This window comes from Lolium rigidum, chromosome 5 (genome assembly GCF_022539505.1).
Source record: "Lolium rigidum isolate FL_2022 chromosome 5, APGP_CSIRO_Lrig_0.1, whole genome shotgun sequence".
NCBI lineage: Eukaryota > Viridiplantae > Streptophyta > Magnoliopsida > Poales > Poaceae > Lolium > Lolium rigidum.
The window spans coordinates 137,404,395-137,415,108 of NC_061512.1; positions in this window are offsets into that span (position 1 = coordinate 137,404,395).

Genomic DNA, 10,714 nt, shown 5'->3' on the forward strand with positions numbered 1-10,714 from the left:
ACCGTCTGTTTCGAGAGGTAAGAAGAGAAGCACGAGAAGCACCTATTTTCGTGCTTTTTCACGTATGAAGGTAAACGGTGGCTTTGGCAAAAGCCCAACGTGCAACAATGCCCTTTGGTTCGTTTGTGGGTACTTATTTTTGTGGAAAGCCCTAAAAGCTAAAACAATATAGGTGCTTATTCGGTTTATGTTTCTTATCTAATCTTCATTTCACCTTTTGTTGCCCTTGTTCCCGCCTATCGTAAAATTTGTGAACATGGTTTTTGAAATACAATATATACTCCATGCTTTCTGAAGATTAAGCTCAAAATCAATGATCCTTTGATGCCTACTGATGTCTACGCACACTCCTTTTCCTATAGACAGTGTTGGGCCTCCAAGAGCAGAGGTTTGTAGAACAGCAGCAAGTTTTCCCTTAAGTGGATCACCCAAGGTTTATCGAACTCTGGGAGGAAGAGGTCAAAGATATTCCTCTCAAGCAACCCTGCAATCACGATACAAGAAGTCTCTTGTGTCCCCAACACACCTAATACACTTGTCGATGTATAGGTGCACTAGTTCGGCGAAGAGATAGTGAAATACAAGTGGTATGAATGAATATGAGCAAGAGTAACAGTCGCCGTAAAATAGCTTGTCTGGCGTGCGCTTGATGGTAGTAATATTGCAGAAGTAAAGATGCAAGTAAAACAAGAATAAGCGATGATTGCAGTATTTGGAAACAAGGCCTAGGGATCATACTTTCACTAGTGGACACTCTCAACATTGATCACATAATAAAACCACTCTACACTCTCTTGTTGGATGATGAACACCATTAATTGTGTAGGGCTACAAGAGCACCTCAATGCCGGAGTTAACAAGCTCCACAACATTCGATGTTCATATTTAAATAACCTTAGAGTGCATGATAGACCAACGCAATTATACCGAGTACTAACATAGCATGCACACTATCACCATCAAGCTATGAAAGGGGGAATAGATCACATCAATACTATCATAGTAATAGTTAACTTCATAATCTACAAGGGATCACAATCATAAACTACGCCAAGTACTACATGATGCACACACTGTCACCATTACATCATGGAGGAGGAATAGACTACTTTAATAACATCACTAGAGTAGCACATAGATTAATAGTGATATAAAGCACATTGAAATCATAAAGGAATATAAATAAGCACTTCACTATGCTATTCCGAATTACTCTCCGGCAAGATAACGAACTCTAATTCATCATGTAGGCAAACCTTAAAGATGTATTCCCAAGTACTAATAAACACCCCACGCTGTCACTGTGAGCATTCATAGGAGGTACTAACACACCACAATTTCATAGAGACATCCAACTCAAATCATAACTCAGTGAATAAGTATTCTGTGAAATATAGCCTAAGAGACCTGATACGTCTCCGACGTATCGATAATTTCTTATGTTCCATGCCAAATTATTGATGATATCTACATGTTTTATACACATTATATGTCGTATTTATGCATTTTCCGGCACTAACCTATTAACGAGATGCCGAAGAGCCGCTGTCGTTTTTTGCTGTTTTTGGTTTCAGAAATCCTAGTAAGGAAATATTCTCGGAATTGGACGAAATCAACGCCCGTGGTCCTATTTTTGCACGAAGCTTCCGAAGACCGAGGGGGAAAGGAAGTGGGGCCACGAGGCGCCGACACAACAGTGGCGGCGCGGCCCGGCCCTTGGCCGCGCCGGCTCGGCGTGTGGGGCCCTCGTGTGGCCCCCGCGTTGCCCTTCCGCCTACTTAAAGCCTTCGTCGCGAAACCCCCAGCACCGAGAGCCACGATACGGAAAACCCACCGAGACGCCGCCGCCGCCAATCCCATCTCGGGGATTCTCGAGATCACCTCCGGCACCCCGCCGGAGAGGGGATTCATCTCCCGGAGGAATCTTCACCGCCATGGTCGCCTCCGGAGTGATGAGTGAGTAGTTCACCCCTGGACTATGGGTCCATAGCAGTAGCTAGATGGTTGTCTTCTCCTCATGTGCTTCATTGTCGGATCTTGTGAGCTGCCTAACATGATCAAGATCATCTATCCGTAATTCTATATGTTGTGTTTGTCGGGATCCGATGGATAGAGAATACTATGTTATTTTGATTATCAATCTATTACCTATGTGTTGTTTATGATCTTGCATTCTCTCCGTTATTAGTAGAGGCTCGGCCAAGTTTTTGCTCTTAACTCCAAGAGGGAGTATTTATGCTCGATAGTGGGTTCATGCCTCCATTAAATCTGGGACGATGTGATGTAAAGTTCTAAGGTTGTGGATGTGCCGTTGCCACTAGGGATAAAACATTGATGCTATGTCCGAGGATGTAGTTATTGATTACATTACGCACCATACTTAATGCAATTGTCTCGTTGTTTTGCAACTTAATACCGGAAGGGGTTCGGATGATAACCTCGAAGGTGGACTTTTTAGGCATAGATGCATGCTGGATAGCGGTCTATGTACTTTGTCGTAATGCCCAATTAAATCTCACAATATTCATCATATCATGTATGTGCATTGTTATGCTCTCTTTATTTGTCAATTGCCTGACTGTAATTTGTTCATCCAACATGCTATTTATCTTATGGGAGAGACACCTCTAGTGAACTGTGGACCCCGGTCCATTCTTTACATCTGAAATACAAATCTGCTGCTATTGTTCTTTACTCGTTCTTTGCAAACAATCATCATCCACACTATACATCTAATCCTTTGTTACAGCAAGCCGGTGAGATTGACAACCTCACTCGTTTCGTTGGGGCAAAGTACTTTGGTTGTGTTGTGCAGGTTTCACGTTGGCGCCGGAATCCCTGGTGTTGCGCCGCACTACATCTCGCCGCCATCAACCTTCAACGTGCTTCTTGGCTCCTCCTGGTTCGATAAACCTTGGTTTCTTTCTGAGGGAAAACTTGCCGCTGTACGCATCACACCTTCCTTTTGGGGTTCTCAACGGACGCGTGCTGTACGCGTATCGAGCATATTTTATGGCGCTGTTGCCGGGGAGATCAAGACACGCTGCAAGGGGAGTCTCCACAATCCAATCTCTTTACTTTGTTTTTGTCTTGCTTTATTTTATTTACTTTGTTGTTTGCTGCATTATATCAAAACACAAAAAAATTAGTTGCTAGCTTTACTTTATTTATTGTCTTGCACTCTATATCAAAAACACAAAAAAATTAGTTACTTGCATTTACTTTATCTAGTTTGTTTTATTTACTATTGCTAAAATGAGTAATCCTGAAGTTGAAGTTCGTTCGTTTAAGCAACAAGGGGGAGAAGGAATAACTCTTATTGATAACTCTGTTATAATTCCTAAAGGAATAGCTGCGGGTGTGCATACAACCATTCTTGGGAGAACAATATCCATTGATTATCTTGTTATTGAATGTGCAGGAACAGGACAAATCACACTCGGAAGATCCTCGTTGAAACTATTGGGAGCAGTCATAGATATGGGAGAAGGTACCCTAAAATTCACCTCCACACCCGGGGGTAGACATATATTCCCTAAACCAAAGAGTAATAAAAAGAACAAGAAAAAGGTAAGGGTAAAGCCCAAGGTAATGCCGATGCCTCATCTCTTGATAACACTTGATATACACTTTCTGCGCCTAGCTGAAAGGCGTTAAAGAAAAGCGCTTATGGGAGACAACCCATGTTTTTACTACAGTATTTTTGTTTTGAATTTGAATCTTGGAAGTTGTTTACTACTGTAGCAACCTCTCCTTATCTTAGTTTTGTGCTTTGTTGTGCCAAGTAAAGTCTTTGATAGTAAGGTTCATACTAGATTTGGATTACCGCGATAGCATGATTTCTTTGCTGTCACGAATTCCGACCTGCCTCTCCGTAGGTAGCTCGGAAAATCATGCCAATTTACGTGCGTGATCCTCGGATATGTACGCAACTTTCATTCAATCTGGGCATTTTCATTTGAGCAAGTCTCGGTGCCTCAATAAAATCCATCTTTACGGACTGTTCTGTTTTGACAGATTCTGCCTTTATTTCGCATTGCCTCTTTTGCTATGTTGGATGAATTTCTTTGATCCATTAATGTCCAGTAGCTTTATGCAATGTCCAGAAGTGTTAAGAATGATTGTGTCACCTCTGAACATGTTGATTTTTATTGTACACTAACCCTCTAATGAGTTGTTTCGAGTTTGGTGTGGAGGAAGTTTTCAAGGATCAAGAGAGGAGAATGATGCAATATGATCAAGGAGAGTGAAAGGTCTAAGCTTGGGGATGCCCCGGTGGTTCACCCCTGCATATTTTAAGAAGACTCAAGCGTCTAAGCTTGGGGATGCCCAAGGCATCCCCTTCTTCATCGACAACATTATCGAGTTCCTCCCCGAAACTATATTTTTATTCCGTCACATCTTATGTGCTTTGCTTGGAGCGTCGGTTTGTTTTTGTTTTTGTTTTGTTTGAATAAAATGGATCCTAGCATTCATTGTGTGGGAGAGAGACACGCTCCGCTGTTGCATATGGACAAATATGTCCTTAGGCTTTACTCATAGTACTCATGGCGAAGGTTGAATCTTCTTCGTTAAATTGTTATATGGTTGGAATTGGGAAATGCTACATGTAGTAATTCTAAAATGTCATGAATAATTTGATACTTGGCAATTGTTGTGCTCATGTTTAAGCTCTTGCATCATATACTTTGCACCCATTAATGAAGAAACACCTAGAGCTTGCTAAATTTGGTTTGCATATTTGGTCTCTCTAAAGTCTAGATAATTTCTAGTTTTGAGTTTTGAACAGCAAGGAAGACGGTGTAGAGTCTTATAATGTTTACAATATGTCTTTTATGTGAGTTTTGCTGCACCGGTTCATCCTTGTGTTTGTTTCAAATAACCTTGCTAGCCTAAACCTTGTATCGAGAGGGAATACTTCTCATGCATCCAAAATCCTTGAGCCAACCACTATGCCATTTGTGTCCACCATACCTACCTACTACATGGTATTTCTCCGCCATTCCAAAGTAAATTGCTTGAGTGCTACCTTTAAAATTTCCATCATTCGCCTTTGCAATATATAGCTCATGGACAAATAGCTTAAAAACTATTGTGGTATTGAATATGTACTTATGCACTTTATCTCTTATTAAGTTGCTTGTTGTGCGATAACCATGTTTCTGGGGACGCCATCAACTACTCTTTGTTGAATATCATGTGAGTTGCTATGCATGTCCATCTTGTCTGAAGTAAGATCTACCACCTTAATGGTTGGAGCATGCATATTTTTAGAGAAGAACATTGGGCCGCTAACTAAAGCCATGAATCATGGTGGAAGTTTCAGTTTTGGACATATATCCTCAATGTCATATGAGAACACTAATTGTTGCTACATGCTTATGCATTAAAGAGGAGTCCATTATCTGTTGTCCATGTTGTCCCGGTATGGATGTCTAAGTTGAGAATAATCAAAAGCGAGAAATCCAAAATGCGAGCTTTCTCCTTAGACCTTTGTACAAGCGGCATGGAGGTACCCCTTTGTGACACTTGGTTAAAACATGTGTATTGCGATGATCCAGTAGTCCAAGCTAATTAGGACAAGGTGCGGGCACTATTAGTATACTATGCATGAGGCTTGCAACTTGTAAGATATAATTTACATGATACATATGCTTTATTACTACCGTTGACAAAATTGTTTCATGTTTTCAAAATAAAAGCTCTAGCACAAATATAGCAATCGATGCTTTCCTCTTTGAAGGACCATTCTTTTACTTTTATGTTGAGTCAGTTCACCTACTTCTCTCCACCTCAAGAAGCAAACACTTGTGTGAACTGTGCATTGATTCCTACATACTTGCATATTGCACTTGTTATATTACTCTATGTTGACAATTATCCATGAGATATACATGTTATAATTTGAAAGCAACCGCTGAAACTTAATCTTCCTTTGTGTTGCTTCAATACCTTTACTTTGATTTATTGCTTTATGAGTTAACTCTTATGCAAGACTTATTGATGCTTGTCTTGAAGTGCTATTCATGAAAAGTCTTTGCTTTATGATTCAGTTGTTTACTCATGTCATTACCATTGTTTTGATCGCTGCATTCATTACATATGTTTACAATAGTATGATCAAGGTTATGATGGCATGTCACTCCGTAAATTATCTCGTGTTATCGCTTACCTCGCTCGGGACGAGCAGAACTAAGCTTGGGGATGCTGATACGTCTCCGACGTATCGATAATTTCTTATGTTCCATGCCACATTATTGATGATATCTACATGTTTTATACACATTATATGTCGTATTTATGCATTTTCCAGCACTAACCTATTAACGAGATGCCGAAGAGCCGCTTGTCTGTTCTGCTGTTTTTGGTTTCGAAATCCTAGCAAGGAAATATTCTCGGAATTGGACGAAATCAACGCCTAGTGGTCCTATTTTTGCATGAAGCTTCCGGAAGACCGAGGGGGAAAGGAAGTGGGGCCACGAGGCGCCGACACAACAGGGCGGCGCGGCCTCGGCCCTTGGCCGCACCGGCTCGGCGTGTGGGGCCCTCGTGTGGCCCCCGCGTTGCCCTTCCGCCTACTTAAAGCCTTCGTCGCGAAACCCCCGCATCGAGAGCCACGATACGGAAAACCTTACCGAGACACCGCCGCCAATCCCATCTCGGGGATTCTGAGATCACCTCCGGCACCCCGCCGGAGAGGGGATTCATCTCCCGGAGGAATCTTCACCGCCATGGTCGCCTCCGGAGTGATGAGTGAGTAGTTCACCCCCGGACTATGGGTCCATAGCAGTAGCTAGATGGTTGTCTTCTCCTCATGTGCTTCATTGTCTGATCTTGTGAGCTGCCTAACATGATCAAGATCATCTATCCGTAATTCTATATGTTGTGTTTGTCGGGATCCGATGGATAGAGAATACTATGTTATTTTTATTATCAATCTATTACCTATGTGTTGTTTATGATCTTGCATGCTCTCCGTTATTAGTAGAGGCTCGGCCAAGTTTTTGCTCTTAACTCCCGTAGGGAGTATTTATGCTCGATAGTGGGTTCATGCCTCCATTAAATCCGGGACAAGTGACGGAAAGTTCTAAGGTTGTGGATGTGATGTTGCCACTAGGGATAAAACATTGATGCTATGTCCGAGGATGTAGTTATTGATTACATTACGCACCATACTTAATGCAATTGTCTCGTTGTTTTGCAACTTAATACCGGAAGGGGTTCAGATGATAACCTCGAAGGTGGACTTTTTAGGCATAGATGCATGCCGGATAGCGGTCTATGTACTTTGTCGTAATGCCCAATTAAATCTCACAATATTCATCATATCATGTATGTGCATTGTTATGCTCTCTTTATTTGTCAATTGCCCGATCGTAATTTGTTCACCCAACATGCTATTTATCTTATGGGAGAGACACCTCTAGTGAACTCGTGGACCCCGGTCCATTCTTTACATCTCGAAATACAAATCTGCCGCTATTGTTCTTTACTGTTCTTTGCAAACAATCATCATCCACACTATACATCTAATCCTTTGTTACAGCAAGTTCCGGTGAGATTGACAACCTCACCGTTTCGTTGGGGCAAAGTACTTTGGTTGTGTTGTGCAGGTTTCACGTTGGCGCCGAATCCCCGGTGTTGCGCCGCACTACATCTCGCCGCCATCAACCTTCAACGTGCTTCTTGGCTCCTCCTGGTTCGATAAACCTTGGTTTCTTTCTGAGGGAAAACTTGCCGCTGTACGCATCACACCTTCCTCTTGGGGTTACCAACGGACGCGTGTTGTACGCGTATCAAGACCCACACGGTGCACACACTGTCACCTTTACACACGTGGGACAAGGAGTCTCCGGAGATCACATAAGTAAAATCCACTTGAATAGCATAACGACATCTAGATTACAAGCTCATCATATGGATCTCAATCATGTAAGGCAGCTCATGAGATCATTGTATTGAAGTACATGGAGAGAGAGATGAACCACATAGCTACAGGTATAGCCCATAGCCTCGGGGGAGAACTACTCCCTCCTCATGGGAGACAACAGCGTGCTGATGGAGATGGCGGTGGTGTCGATGGAGATGCCTTCTGGGGGCACTTCCCCGTCCCGGCGGCGTGCCGGAACAGAGACTTCTGTCCCCCAGATCTTGGCTTCGCGATGGCGGCGGCTCTGGAAGGTTTCTCGTACCGTGGCTTTTTCATATCGAAGATTTAGGTCAGGGAGGCTTAAATAGGCGAAGATTCGGAGTCGGAAGGGCCACGGGGGACACACACAGTAGGGGGGCGTGCCCCCCCTCTGGCCGCGCCGCCATGGTGTGTGGGGGCCCTGGGCCTCCCCTCTTGACCCTCTTCATTGTTCTGGAAGCTTCGTGGAATTATAAGATCATGGGCCTTGATTTCCTCCAATTCCGAGAATATTTCCTTACTAGGATTTCTGAAACCAAAAACAGCAGAAAACAGGAACTGGCACTTCGGCATCTCGTCAATAGGTTAGTTCCGGAAAATGCATCAAAACGATATAAAGTGTAAACAAAACATGTAGGTATTGTCATAAAACTAGCATGGAACATCAGAAATTATAGATACGTTTGAGACGTATCAAGCATCCCCAAGGTTAGTTCCTACTCGCCCTCGAGTAGGTAAACGATAACAAGGATAATTTCTGAAGTGACATGCTACTTACATAATCTTGATCATACTATTGTAAAGCATATGAGATGAATGAAGTGATTCAAAGCAATGGTAAAGACAATGAGTAAACAACTCGAATCATATAGCAAAGACTTTTCATGAATAATACTTTCAAGACAAGCATCAATAAGACTTGCATAAGAGTTACTCATAAAGCAATAAATTCAAAGTAAAGGTATTGAAGCAACACAAAGGAAGATATAAGTTTCAGCAGTTGCTTTCCACTTCAACATGTATATCTCGTGGATAATTGTCAACATAAAGCAATATAACATGTGCAATAGGTAAACATGTAAGAATCAATGCACACAGTTGATACAAGTGTTTGCTTCTAAGATAGAAGGAAGTAGGTAAACCGACTCAACAATAAAGTAAAAGAATGGCCCTTCGCAGAGGGAAGCATGGATTACTATTTTTGTGCTAGAGCTTTTCATTTTGAAAACATAGAAACAATTTTGTCAACGGTAGTAATAAAGCATATGTGTTATGTATAAGACATCCTATAAGTTGCAAGCCTCATGCATAGTATACCAATAGTGCTCGCACCTTGTCCTAATTAGTTTGGATTAACATGGATTATCATTGCATAGCATATGTTTCAACCAAGTGTCACAAAGGGGTACCTCTATGCCGCCTGTACAAAGGTCTAAGGAGAAAGATCGCATTTGATTTCTTGTTTTTGATTATTCTCAACTTAGACATCCATACCGGGACAACATAGACAACGGATAATGGACTCCTCTTTAATGCATAAGCATACAACAACGAGATAATATTCTCATAAGAGATTGAGGATTGATGTCCAAACCGAAACTTCCACCATGATTCATGGCTTTAGTTAGCGGCCCAATGTTCTTCTCTAACAATATGCATACTCAAACCATTTGATCATGATAAATCACCCTTACTTCAGACAAGACGAACATGCATAGCAACTCACATGATATTCAACAAAGGTGTAATAGTTGGTGGTGTCCCCAGAAACATGGTTACCACTCAACAAGCAACTTATAAGAAATAAGATACATAGCTACATATTCTTCACCACAATAGTTTTTAAGGCTATTTTCCCATGAGCTATATATTGTAAAGACAAAGAATATAATTTAAAGGTAGCACTCAACTAATTTACTTTGGAATGGCAGAGAAATACCATGTAGTAGGTAGGTATGGTGGACACAAATGGCATAGTTTTTGGCTCAAGGATTTGGATGCACGAGAAGAATTCCTCTCAATACAAGGCTATGATAGCAAGGTTGTTTGAAGCAAACTCAAGTATAAAACGGTGCAAGCAAGACTCACATATGAACATATTGTAAGCATTATAAGACTTTACATCGTCTCCTTGTTGTTCAAACACCTTAACCAGAAAATATCTAGACTCTAGAGAAACTAATCATGCAAACCAAATTTTAACAAGCTCTATGTAGTTCTTCATTAATAGGTGCAAAGTACATGATGCAAGAGCTTAAACATGATCTATATGAGCACAACGATTGCCAAGTATCAAATTATTCAAGACATTATACCATTTACCACATGCAGCATTTTTTGTTTCCAACCATATAACAATTAACGAGCGCTTCAACCTTCGCCATGAACATTAAAAGTAAAGCTAAGAACACATGTGTTCATATGCAACAATGTGAGCCTGTCTCTCTCCCACACAAGCATGAATTTATTCAGAGAATGAAAATAACAAAACGAAAAATAAAAGCACACAGTACGCTCCAAGTAAAGTACATAAGATGTGACGGAATAAAAATATAGTTTCACTAGAGGTGACCTGATAAGTTGTCGATGAAGAAGGGGATGCCTTGGGCATCCCGAAGCTTAGATGCTTGAGTCTTCTTAAAATATGCAGGGATGAACCACGGGGGCATCCCCAAGCTTAGACTTTTCACTCTTCTTGATCATATTGTATCATCCTCCTCTCTTGACCCTTGAAAACTTCCTCCACACCAAACTCAAAACAAACTCATTAGAGGGTTAGTGCATAATCAAAATATCACATGTTCG